General features: G+C 43.9%; 1 long non-coding RNA gene across 1 annotated transcript; it reads right to left on the bottom strand.

The window, feature by feature from the left end:
* Nucleotides 1–2,963: 2,963 nt before the first annotated feature.
* Nucleotides 2,964–10,891, bottom strand: LOC120998656. Its single transcript, XR_005778452.1, has 3 exons — nucleotides 10,880–10,891; nucleotides 4,698–4,700; nucleotides 2,964–3,131 (listed from the first exon to the last, which is right to left on the bottom strand). It is a non-coding gene; the product is annotated as an uncharacterized LOC120998656 (long non-coding RNA).
* Nucleotides 10,892–11,143: the final 252 nt, after the last annotated feature.

Below are 11,143 nucleotides of genomic sequence, written 5' to 3'. Positions count from 1 at the left end.
TGCTGTCACCTGTGTATAAAAACTACCCATTTTGCTACACATTGCTTGTGCTCTAATGTCTTGCTCCTCCTCCAGTTCAGCCCCCACAGGGCTCATGTGGCTGTGAGATCTATGCGCCACGCTTCCAGTCCCTTGACCAGCCAGATTTACCAGCATCTGTTCCAGGACATAAAGCAGTGATATGACTGTTCATCCCATAGTCCTAGCGACTGACAAATAACGTGGCCTCCTCAAAGGGCCGGAGCAAAGGGCAGGTGTCACGCATGAGCTACCACTGGCTGACATCGAAGTTACATAGGAGAGTACTCCTGTCCACTTGGATCATCAGGAAATCGTTTATGGCCTTTCTTTGTTTGTACAGTTGGTCCAACATATGGAGGGTGGAATTCCTACAGGTGGAAACGTTGCATATCAGCCTATGTTAGGGGATGCTGTTCTTTCGCTGGACAAGAGCACATTTAGCTTCTGTGCCGTTGAATGAGTGCATGCATACTGTTGTCTCTTGGCAATTGCTTTGGTGATCGATTGCTGATGGAATTATTGACGTGGAGGAGCAGGAGCATCAGGACCAGTAGATGATATGAAGGACAGACAGCTCCCTTTGGCTGAAGTGGCGGAGCCTTGACTGCCTGAAAATAGGTGCGTGCCACTGGGAGATGCAGCGGTTGCTGCGGCAGGCTGGACCACCACATCGGAGCCACGGTTCTCCCAGGCCACTTTATGGCCATGCTGCATATGTTGATGCAGGGCCGTAGTGCCAACATTAGCACCCTGGCCACGCTTCACCTTCTGCCCACAGATTCTACATATGGCCACGTTGACCTCCGGTGGCTTAACAAAAAACTGCCACACCACGAGTAGGTTATTTTTCCCCCAACAGTCCGCACTGACTAACTGCTACCGCCGCTGCCTCAGTGAACCCGTGCACCTCTACTTCCTGGGCAGATAGGCTTCTGCGAAGCGAGTGGTCTACCCCGGGCACGTTTGAATCCCGACCTCCCATTGCTGCCACCCTGCTGACTCCGGGCCACACTAGCAACTTGCTGACTTCACTTCTGCCTCACGGGCAAGTTGACACCCTCTTCTCCCGATGATGATGAACTCCCTTTGTCACTCGGCTCCCAAGTGCGATCAGCTACATCATCGTCATCGAGTACTGTCTGCACGTCATTGATGTCCTCCTCAACGGTCTCTGGGTCAGGAGCTTGACCGCTTGCAACACCAGCTCTCACGCCACTCTCCTGATCACTACTTGCCTGCCTAGTGGAGGAAGCGGCGGATGTCTCCTCCACATCTTGGCTTGCCAGTAGCTGCTGACCGTTTTCAAGTAGCTTGTCCTCACTGAATAGTGGAGCTGAGCCCACAGCATACAATACTTCTCTGGCTGAGGGAACAGAATAAGACAGAGGCAGGTTGAGGACAGATGAGGGCACAGGGCCTGCTCCCGGGTCATGCCAACTAGATGACACTGGGAGCTCAGGCCTCTCACTGCGACTTCTGCTGCCACGCCCCCTTACTCTGCTGCGACCTGTGCCTGTGCCACAAACATTTAGGCCTCTGCCATTCCCCTGTGCAGGGCCTAGCACTTCTCTGTCTGACATACTGTTAGATCAAATAAATAAATAAAAGGGAAATTAAAACATCCCAAAAAAGTCTGTAATTTTCTCACTTCACCACAGATCGGCTAATAAGCCCTTTTTTTCACACTAATACACACAAAAATGGCTTTATAACATATTATTGCACCGCTGAACGGCAAATATACCGTATTTTACTTTTGCTAGTAATACACACCACAAAAGGCTTTAGAACATATAACTGCACTGCTGAACGGCAAATCTATATTTTTTTGCCACTAATACACGGCACAAAAGGCTTTAGAACATATCACTGCACCGCTGATCGGCAAATATATTTTTCTTTTTCCACTAATACACGCCACAAAAGGCTTTAGAACATATAACTGCACCGTTGAACGGCAAATATATATTTTTTCTTTTGCCACTTATACACGCCACAAAAGGCTTTAGAACATATAAATGCCAGCTGAACGGCAAGTATATTTTTATTTTGCCACTATTACACGACAAAAAAGGCTTTAGAAAATATAACTGCACCGCTGAACGGCAAATATATATTTACTTTTGCCACTAATACACGCCACAAAAGTCTTTAGAACATATAACTGCACAGTTGAACAGCAAATATAGTTTAATTTTGCCACTAATACACGCCAAAAAATGCTTTAGAACATATAACTGCACAGCTGAAAGGCAAATATATTTAACATTTTCCATTTATACACTGCACCGCTGACGAAGCGGACCCAAACGGGTCCGTCCCCCATTGACTTTCAATGGTGTTCAAGACTGATCCGTCATGGCTATAGAAGACATATAACAACCAGATCTGTTCATGACGGATGCATGCGGTTGTATTATTGTAACGGAAGCATTTTTGCAGATCCATGACGGATCCGCAAAAAACACTAGTGTGAAAGTAGCCTAATGTAGTAGATCACTTGCAGTCCTATGTAACACCACAGATAACACAGTGATAACTCTCTGTGTACAGATAATGTAGTAGATGTCACCTGCAGTCCTATGTAACACCTCAGATAACACAGTGATAACTCTGAGTACAGATAATGTAGTATATGTCACCTGCAGTCCTATATAACACCTCAGATAACACAGTGATGACTCTTGAGTACAGATAATGTAGTAGATCACTTGCAGTCCTATGTAACACCACAGATAACACAGTGTTAACTCTCTGTGTACAGATAATGTAGTATATGTCACCTGCAGTCCTATGTAACACCTCAGATAATACAGCGATAACTCTCTGAGTACAGATAATATAGTAGATGGATGGGAGGCCCCAAAATTCAAAACACTCAGTGTGACCTGAAGTTTGGGGCCAGGATGCGGTACGGTGGGACAAATTGTCAGTCTCCTCCCACAACCCTATCGTGAAACAGATATGTGGATGGACATTATTATATACAGCAGAATACAGCACCATACCTGTTACATCCAGTGACGTCCCATGGGATGTAGACTCTTTCCTCAGCGCCTTCATTCAGAGATAATACCTCCATGATACCTTCTTTCAGCCGCTTCTCGTCTCTGTAAAATTTGGTTCCTCACTTTACTATTATCCTCTCCTTCCTGGTGTCTCAACACTGTCATCCTGCTGCCCCCCAATACTGTGCTAGAGCCATACAGATAGTCCCCCATTCCCTATAATATTATTCCCCCTGTATATTATAATGGCCCCCTCTGTATTAGTATTATTATTAATAATAATGACCCTCTCTGTATTATAATAATTGCCCCTTTGTATTATTATTAATATTAATGACCCCCTCTGTATTATTATTATAATGGCCCCCCCTTTATTATAAATATAATGGCCCCCTCTTTAATATTAATATAATGCCCCCACTTTATTATTAATATAATGGCCCCCTCTTGATTTTTAATATAATCGCCCCTCTTTATTTTTAATATAATTGCCCCTCTTTATTATTAATATAATGGCCCCCTCTTTATTATTAATATAATGTCCTCCTCTTTATTATTAGTATAATGCCCCCTCTTTGTTATTAATGTAATGGCCCCCTCTTTATTATTAGTATAATGTCCTCCTTATTATTATAAATGTAATGGCCCCTCTTTGTTATTAATATAACTTATTAGTATGATGTCCTCGGTGGTCCTCCTCTCTCTGCTCCTCCCCCACACCCATAGTACCCCCAGTACCTCTGCAATTAGGGTAGGGTACATACATAAATAAAAAAAAATTAAAAATAAATGCTTACAGTGGGATCTGAAAGTTTGGGCAACCTTGTTAATCGTCATGATTTTCCTGTATACACTGCGTGCAGAATTATTAGGCAAATGAGTATTTTGACCACATCATCCTCTTTATGCATGTTGTCTTACTCCAAGCTGTATAGGCTCGAAAGCCTACTACCAATTAAGCATATTAGGTGATGTGCATCTCTGTAATGAGAAGGGGTGTGGTCTAATGACATCAACACCCTATATTAGGTGTGCATAATTATTAGGCAACTTCCTTTCCTTTGGCAAAATGGGTCAAAAGAAGGACTTGACAGGCTCAGAAAAGTCAAAAATGTGAGATATCTTGCAGAGGGATGCAGCACTCTTAAAATTGCAAAATAGTCAACAGGGTCGCAAGAAGCGTGTGGAAAAACCAAGGCGCAAAATAACTGCCCATGAACTGAGAAAAGTCAAGCGTGCAGCTGCCAAGATGCCACTTGCCATCAGTTTGGCCATATTTCAGAGCTGCAACATCACTGGAGTGCCCAAAAGCACAAGGTGTGCAATACTCAGAGACATGGCCAAGGTAAGAAAGGCTAAAAGACGACCACCACTGAACAAGACACACAAGCTGAAACGTCAAGACTGGGCCAAGAAATATCTCAAGACTGATTTTTCTAAGGTTTTATGGACTGATGAAATGAGAGTGAGTCTTGATGGGCCAGATGGATGGGCCCGTGGCTGGATTGGTAAAGGGCAGAGAGCTCCAGTCCGACTCAGACGCCAGCAAGGTGGAGGTGGAGTACTGGTTTGGGCTGGTATCATCAAAGATGAGCTTGTGGGGCCTTTTCGGGTTGAGGATGGAGTCAAGCTCAACTCCCAGTCCTACTGCCAGTTTCTGGAAGACACCTTCTTCAAGCAGTGGTACAGGAAGAAGTCTGCATCCTTCAAGAAAAACATGATTTTCATGCAGGACAATGCTCCATCACACGCGTCCAAGTACTCCACAGCGTGGCTGGCAAGAAAGGGTATAAAAGAAGAAAATCTAATGACATGGCCTCCTTGTTCACCTGATCTGAACCCCATTGAGAACCTGTGGTCCATCATCAAATGTGAGATTTACAAGGAGGGAAAACAGTACACCTCTCTGAACAGTGTCTGGGAGGCTGTGGTTGCTGCTGCACGCAATGTTGATGGTGAACAGATCAAAACACTGACAGAATCTATGGATGGCAGGCTTTTGAGTGTCCTTGCAAAGAAAGGTGGCTATATTGGTCACTGATTTATTTTTGTTTTGTTTTTGAATGTCAGAAATGTATATTTGCGAATGTTGAGATGATATATTGGTTTCACTGGTAAAAATAAATAATTGAAATGGGTATATATTTGTTTTTTGTTAAGTTGCCTAATAATTATGCACAGTAATAGTCACCTGCACACACAGATATCCCCCTAAAATAGCTAAAACTAAAAACAAACTAAAAACTACTTCCAAAAATATTCAGCTTTAATATTAATGAGTTTTTTGGGTTCATTGAGAACATGGTTGTTGTTCAATAATAAAATTAATCCTCAAAAATACAACTTGCCTAATAATTCTGCACTCCCTGTAAATCGTTGGTTGGTACAATAAAAAAATGTCAGTTAAATATATCATATAGGAGACACACAAAGTGATATTTGAGAATATGTTCCTAACTGTGGAAACAGACAGCTGAAATCTCTGAGACAGCTTTCTGTATCCTTCCCCTAAACCATGATGGTGAACAATCTTTGTCTTTAGGTCATTTGAGAGTTGTTTTGAGACCCCCATGTTGCTACTCTTCAGAGAAAATTAAAAGAGGAGGGAAACTTACAAATGACCCCCTTAACCCCTTAAGGACGCAGGGCTGACCGGTACGCCCTATTTCCCGAGTCCTTAAGGACTCAGGGCGTACCGGTACGTCCTAACTTTAAATGCAGATTCCGGCGCCGCGGGGGTTAATGGGAACGGGATGACGGCTGAAATCATTCAGCCGGCATCCTGTCACAACGCCAGGGGGGGGTCATGTGACCCCCCCTATCGGCGATCGCCGCAAACCGCAGGTCAATTCAGACCTGCGGTTTGCTGCGCTTTTTGCAGTTTCTGATACCGCGGGGATCAGAAACTTTAGTGTCCCTCAAACATAGATTTTACACCCCCCCTGCACCCCTGCATGATTTTTTGCCGGCGGGTGGTGCGGGGGGGGGGGAGTTGTGGGCGGTGGGGGAGGTGCGGGAGGCGGGCGGTGCGGCAGCGGGATCGCGATTCCCCGCCCTCCTCCCCTTGAAAATTCGTTGGTGTAGAGTGGGTATACCAGGGTGCCAGCACATTGCTGACACCTTGGTATAAACGGCTGATATCAGTGATGCGATGTCAGCCGTTTAACCCTTTCCATACAGCGGTCCGTACGGACCGCTGTATGGAAAAAGTTTACAGTAAGAGGGAGCTCCCTCCCTCTCCCATCGGGGGGCTGCAGTGCCTTTGCAGCCCCCCGATGGAGAGGGAGAGAGCCCCCAGACAGCCCCCCGACAGCCCTGTCCTTACCCTTCCCCGTCTGCGAAGTTCTGACCAGTACTGAGCAGACGGGGAAGGTTCCCATGGCAACAGGACGCCGTCTCTCTCAGGCATCCTGCTGTCCATGGTGCTGAACAGAACTGTGCTAAAGGCAGAGATCTGTTCAGACAAAGTGTAAGTAAAATACAGTACAGTACAATATATATTGTACTGTACTGTATTATACAGACATCAGACCCACTGGATCTTCAAGAACCAAGTGGGTCTGGGTCAAAAAAAAAGTTTAAAAAAGTGAAAAAAAAGTAAAAATCAAAAAACACATTTATCACTGATTAAAAATGAAAAAAATAAAATTCCCTACACATGTTTGGTATCGCCGCGTCCATAACGACCTGATCTATAAAACGGTCATGTTACTTTCCCCGCATGGTGAACGCCATAAAAATAAAAAAATAAAAACTATTAGGAAATTGAAATTTTGCCCACCTTACTTCCCAAAAAAGGCAATAAAAGTGATCAAAAAAGTCGCATGTACGTCAAAATAGTACCAATCAAACCGTCATCTCATTCCGCAAAAATCATACCCTACCCAAGATAATCGCCCAAAAACTGAAAAAACTATGGCTCTCAGACTATGGAAACACTAAAACATGATTTTTTTTGTTTCAAAAATGAAATCATTGTGTAAAACTTAAATAAATAAAAAAAAAGTATACATATTAGGTATCGCCGCGTCCGTATCGACCGGCTCTATAAAAATATCACATGACCGAACCCCTCAGGTGACCACCGTAAAAAAATAAAAATAAAAACGGTGTAAAAAAAGCCATTTTTTGTCATCTTACGTCACAAAAAGTGTAATAGCAAGCACCCCAAAATAGATGCCAATCAAACCGTCATCTCATCCCGCAAAAAATGAGACCCTACTTAAGATAATCGCCCAAAAACTGAAAAAACTATGGCTCTTAGACTATGGAGACACTAAAACATTTTTTGGGTTTTAAAAATGAAATCATTGTGTAAAACTTACATAAATAAAAAAAATTGTATACATATTAGGTATCACCGCGTCCGTGACAACCGGCTCTATAAAATTACCACATGATCTAACCTGTCAGATGAATGTTGTAAATAAAAAAAAAACGTGCCAAAAAATCTATTTCTTGTTACCTTGCCGCACAAAAAAGTGTAATATAGAGCAACCAAAAATCATATGTACTCTAAATTAGTACCAACAAAACTGCCACCCTATCCCGTAGTTTCTAAAATGCGGTCACTTTTTTGGAGTTTCTACTCTGGGGGTGCATCAGGGGGCTTCAAATGGGACACGGTGTCAAAAAAAAACAGTCCAGCGGGGGGCGGAGCTAGCGCCGGACTGTGATGGCAGCATAGTCAGGAGCTCTCCGTACTGATTCCTGCACAGCACTAGCATACGCCAGCCGACAGAAGAAAAGATGGTCAAGATTGGTAACCCAAGATCTGGGGATAACTCCAATGCCCCCAAACCCCTTCACATAAGCGGGGATATGGATAAATTTATAAAGAAAGCCGCCGCCACAGTAGCAGCCAGGGAACCTAAAATGGCGCCGGCTGCATCACATAAGGCGCGCGACCGTTCCCCTGAGATGTCAGAGGGGGACAGCGACACAGAAGACTCCCATGGCAAAACAGCTCTCCCCATTACTCGCCGATTCTTGAAGCAATCCCTCAGCATGGCGATGGAACCAATACTCAGTGAGTTAACTGCCCTCCGCTATGATGTCCAACATATTGGTGACAGGGTCGTCACCTTAGAGTCACACCAAATTGCTGTTTTAGAGCACCAGTCGGCCACGGCCTCCTCTTTACAGAAATGCCGCACTTACCTGAATGAGATTCACAATGCTGTGGAAGATCAGGAAAACAGGGGGCGTAGAAACAACCTGCGCTTCAGGGGAGTGCCGGAATCCATCGATGCTGCAAGTATCCCGACGGTGGTGATAGGAATATGCGGCGCCATCTTGGGCCCAGAGATGCCAATAGATATAACAGTGGAAAGGGCGCATCGGGCCTTGCGACCTAAGCCCAAACCCACAGAACCTCCAAGGGACATCATATGTCGGTTCCTTAATTACCAGACCAAATCAGCAATACTGGAGGCAGCAAGAAACACACCTGATTTGTCCTATGAGGGGACTCCTATCTCAGTCTTCCAAGACCTGGCTCCATCTACCCTCAAGAAGAGAAGAAGCCTGAAGCCCCTGACTGACTGGCTTAGAACAAAGAAGATACCATACAGATGGACATTTCCATTCGGGATATCATTTTTCTATGAGGGACGCCGCCTCACCATATCATCTTTCTTAGATTTGGCAGGAGCATATGAACACCTGCAGATTTCTCCTCTCCCTATAGAAAACTGGGAACTATATCAAGATCTTACTGACCTGCCAGAAGTTCCAAAGATCACACCTTTTGAGCCGCCGCGCACCCCGAGATCCCAGAAGAATAAGCGCAAGACCAACCAGATGACACCATAATACTGGGTTTATCTTATAACCCGAAGGTTTCTTCAAATGTCTAAACTCACTACTTAACTTCCTTTTCCCTGCTCACCAACCCCCTCTCTATACCTTTCCTTACCCCCCCTTCCTCCCCCCCCCCTCCACTCCTTTCTTATCAATATACCAATTCACCTCTAATATCTAAAGTCATTCTGTCTCCTGCCTCACTGTTGAGGCTGTATTAATGTGCTGGAAGGATCACAATAGGGTTGACAACACCTTTCCCCCCTTGCGATCCTTATTATGCCTATTAATGTGACCCACACACTTGGGCCTTACTTTTTCAAAGTTCATTTAACAGTTTCTTGTTATCTTGTTTATTTTTTGTTAAAGGTACATACTTCAATTAAAACAACTCACATGACATGGTGGAAGAACTCCCTGGCTCCTTTCTCACCCTTCCGGATATATAGCTTCAGCAGAAATAAAAGGTGGGCCCCCGGGAGGAGGAACTGGCTACGGCAAGGTAGTGTCCCAAACATCAAACCGAATGGCTGACTTGTTATTTACGTCCTATAATGTGAAGGGCTTTAACTCCCCTTCAAAGAGGAGCCAAATTTTCACATTACTGCGCAAAGCTGGGGCCAGTGTCCTCCTCCTACAGGAGACTCATTTCAAATTTAACCATTACCCCAACTTATCCTTTTCCAACTACCCCCTTTGGTTTCACTGTGGAGGTAATTCTGCTGCATCCGGGGGGGTGAGCATTGGATTCCAGAGGAAGATTCCCTTTAAATATATTTCCCATCTCCAAGACCCAGAAGGGAAATATCTATTAGTGAAGGGCTCTATAGGTCCCCAAACTTACACCATCATAAACTTATACGCCCCTAACACAGGCCAACATACTTGGTTTACGAAGATATTTTACCTAATAGAATCCTTTGCTGAAGGTTTGATAGTAGTTGGAGGAGACCTAAACGCAACTCTAAATCCCATCCTAGATTCCTCTTCCAGCAAATCGAGCTTGTCTCATAGAACATTACGTTTTATAAAAGAAAGCTTTTGGAATTTAAACCTCATAGATGTATGGCGTGTATTCAATTCAGACGCAAAAGATTACACGTTTTACTCCCATCCCCACCAGTCATATCATAGATTGGACTACCTATTTGTGTCTAAGGAACACCTCCAACTCTGTCATAATCCCAAAATAGGTTCTATACTTCTTTCGGACCATGCCCCCATTTTCCTCCCAATTTCAGCACCTACACCCAACCCAAGTAAATTTAGATGGCGGCTAAATGAATCAATATTGAGCACCCCTAAGACTAGAGATAAGATACTGGATCTACTCAAGGAATACTTCTCCATCAATAAAATACCTGAAACCTCAGACCAATCGCTTTGGGACGCCCACAAACCTTATATTAGAGGACACTTCATTAGTCTTGGGGCATTCCTTAAAAAAGAAAGAAACAAAAAAATAGATTCCTTGAACAGTAGGATTCATTCCTTAGAAAAAACACACAAAAAATCTCTCTTAGAGTCCCATTTTACGGAACTGTCATCTTTAAAAGCAGAACTGAAATCCCTATTACAACAGTCCACCGCCAAATACTTCTTAAATTCCCAACATAAATTTTATGCTCATGGGGACAAAGCGTCTAAATTTATGATGCGAAGAATAAAAGATAGAAGATCCACAAACTATATACATCAACTTGACTCCCCCCAGGGTAACCCCCTTTACTCTTCAAAACTTATAGGAAATCAATTCCGTTCGTTTTATGAAACATTATATAATCTCCCTCCTACTCTGAATTCTGAAACACATTCAGATCTTCTTGCATCTTTTCTAGATTCAATCTCTCTGCCCACCTTAACACCTGAAAATAAACTTAAGTTAGCATCCCAGTTCACCTTAGAGGAATTGACTAAGGCACTAGCCCAATCCCCACATGGTAAGAGCCCAGGCCCAGATGGACTCCCAGTGACCTATTACAAGACATTCCAGCAAGTGGTTTTACCGCATCTGCTCTCAGTCTGCAACATGGCTTTACAGGGGAAACATCTATCCAGAGATATGACAATGGCCCACATAACTTTAATCCCCAAAGAAGGGAAAAACCCCAAACAATGCGCAAGCTATAGGCCCATCTCACTTCTTAACATTGATCTCAAGTTACTTGCGAAAATGTTAGCAAACCGCCTTGCGACGTTGCTTCCTCTGCTTGTACACAGGGATCAGGTGGGTTTTGTTAGAGGAAGGGAGGGTAGAGACAACACAGCTAGAGTCTTAAATGTGCTTTACTACTCTTCTTTACGGTCAAAGC

This window comes from Bufo bufo, chromosome 1 (assembly GCF_905171765.1).
Source record: "Bufo bufo chromosome 1, aBufBuf1.1, whole genome shotgun sequence".
In the NCBI taxonomy this organism is placed as follows: Eukaryota; Metazoa; Chordata; class Amphibia; order Anura; family Bufonidae; genus Bufo; species Bufo bufo.
This window is presented reverse-complemented; position numbering and strand designations above follow the sequence as displayed.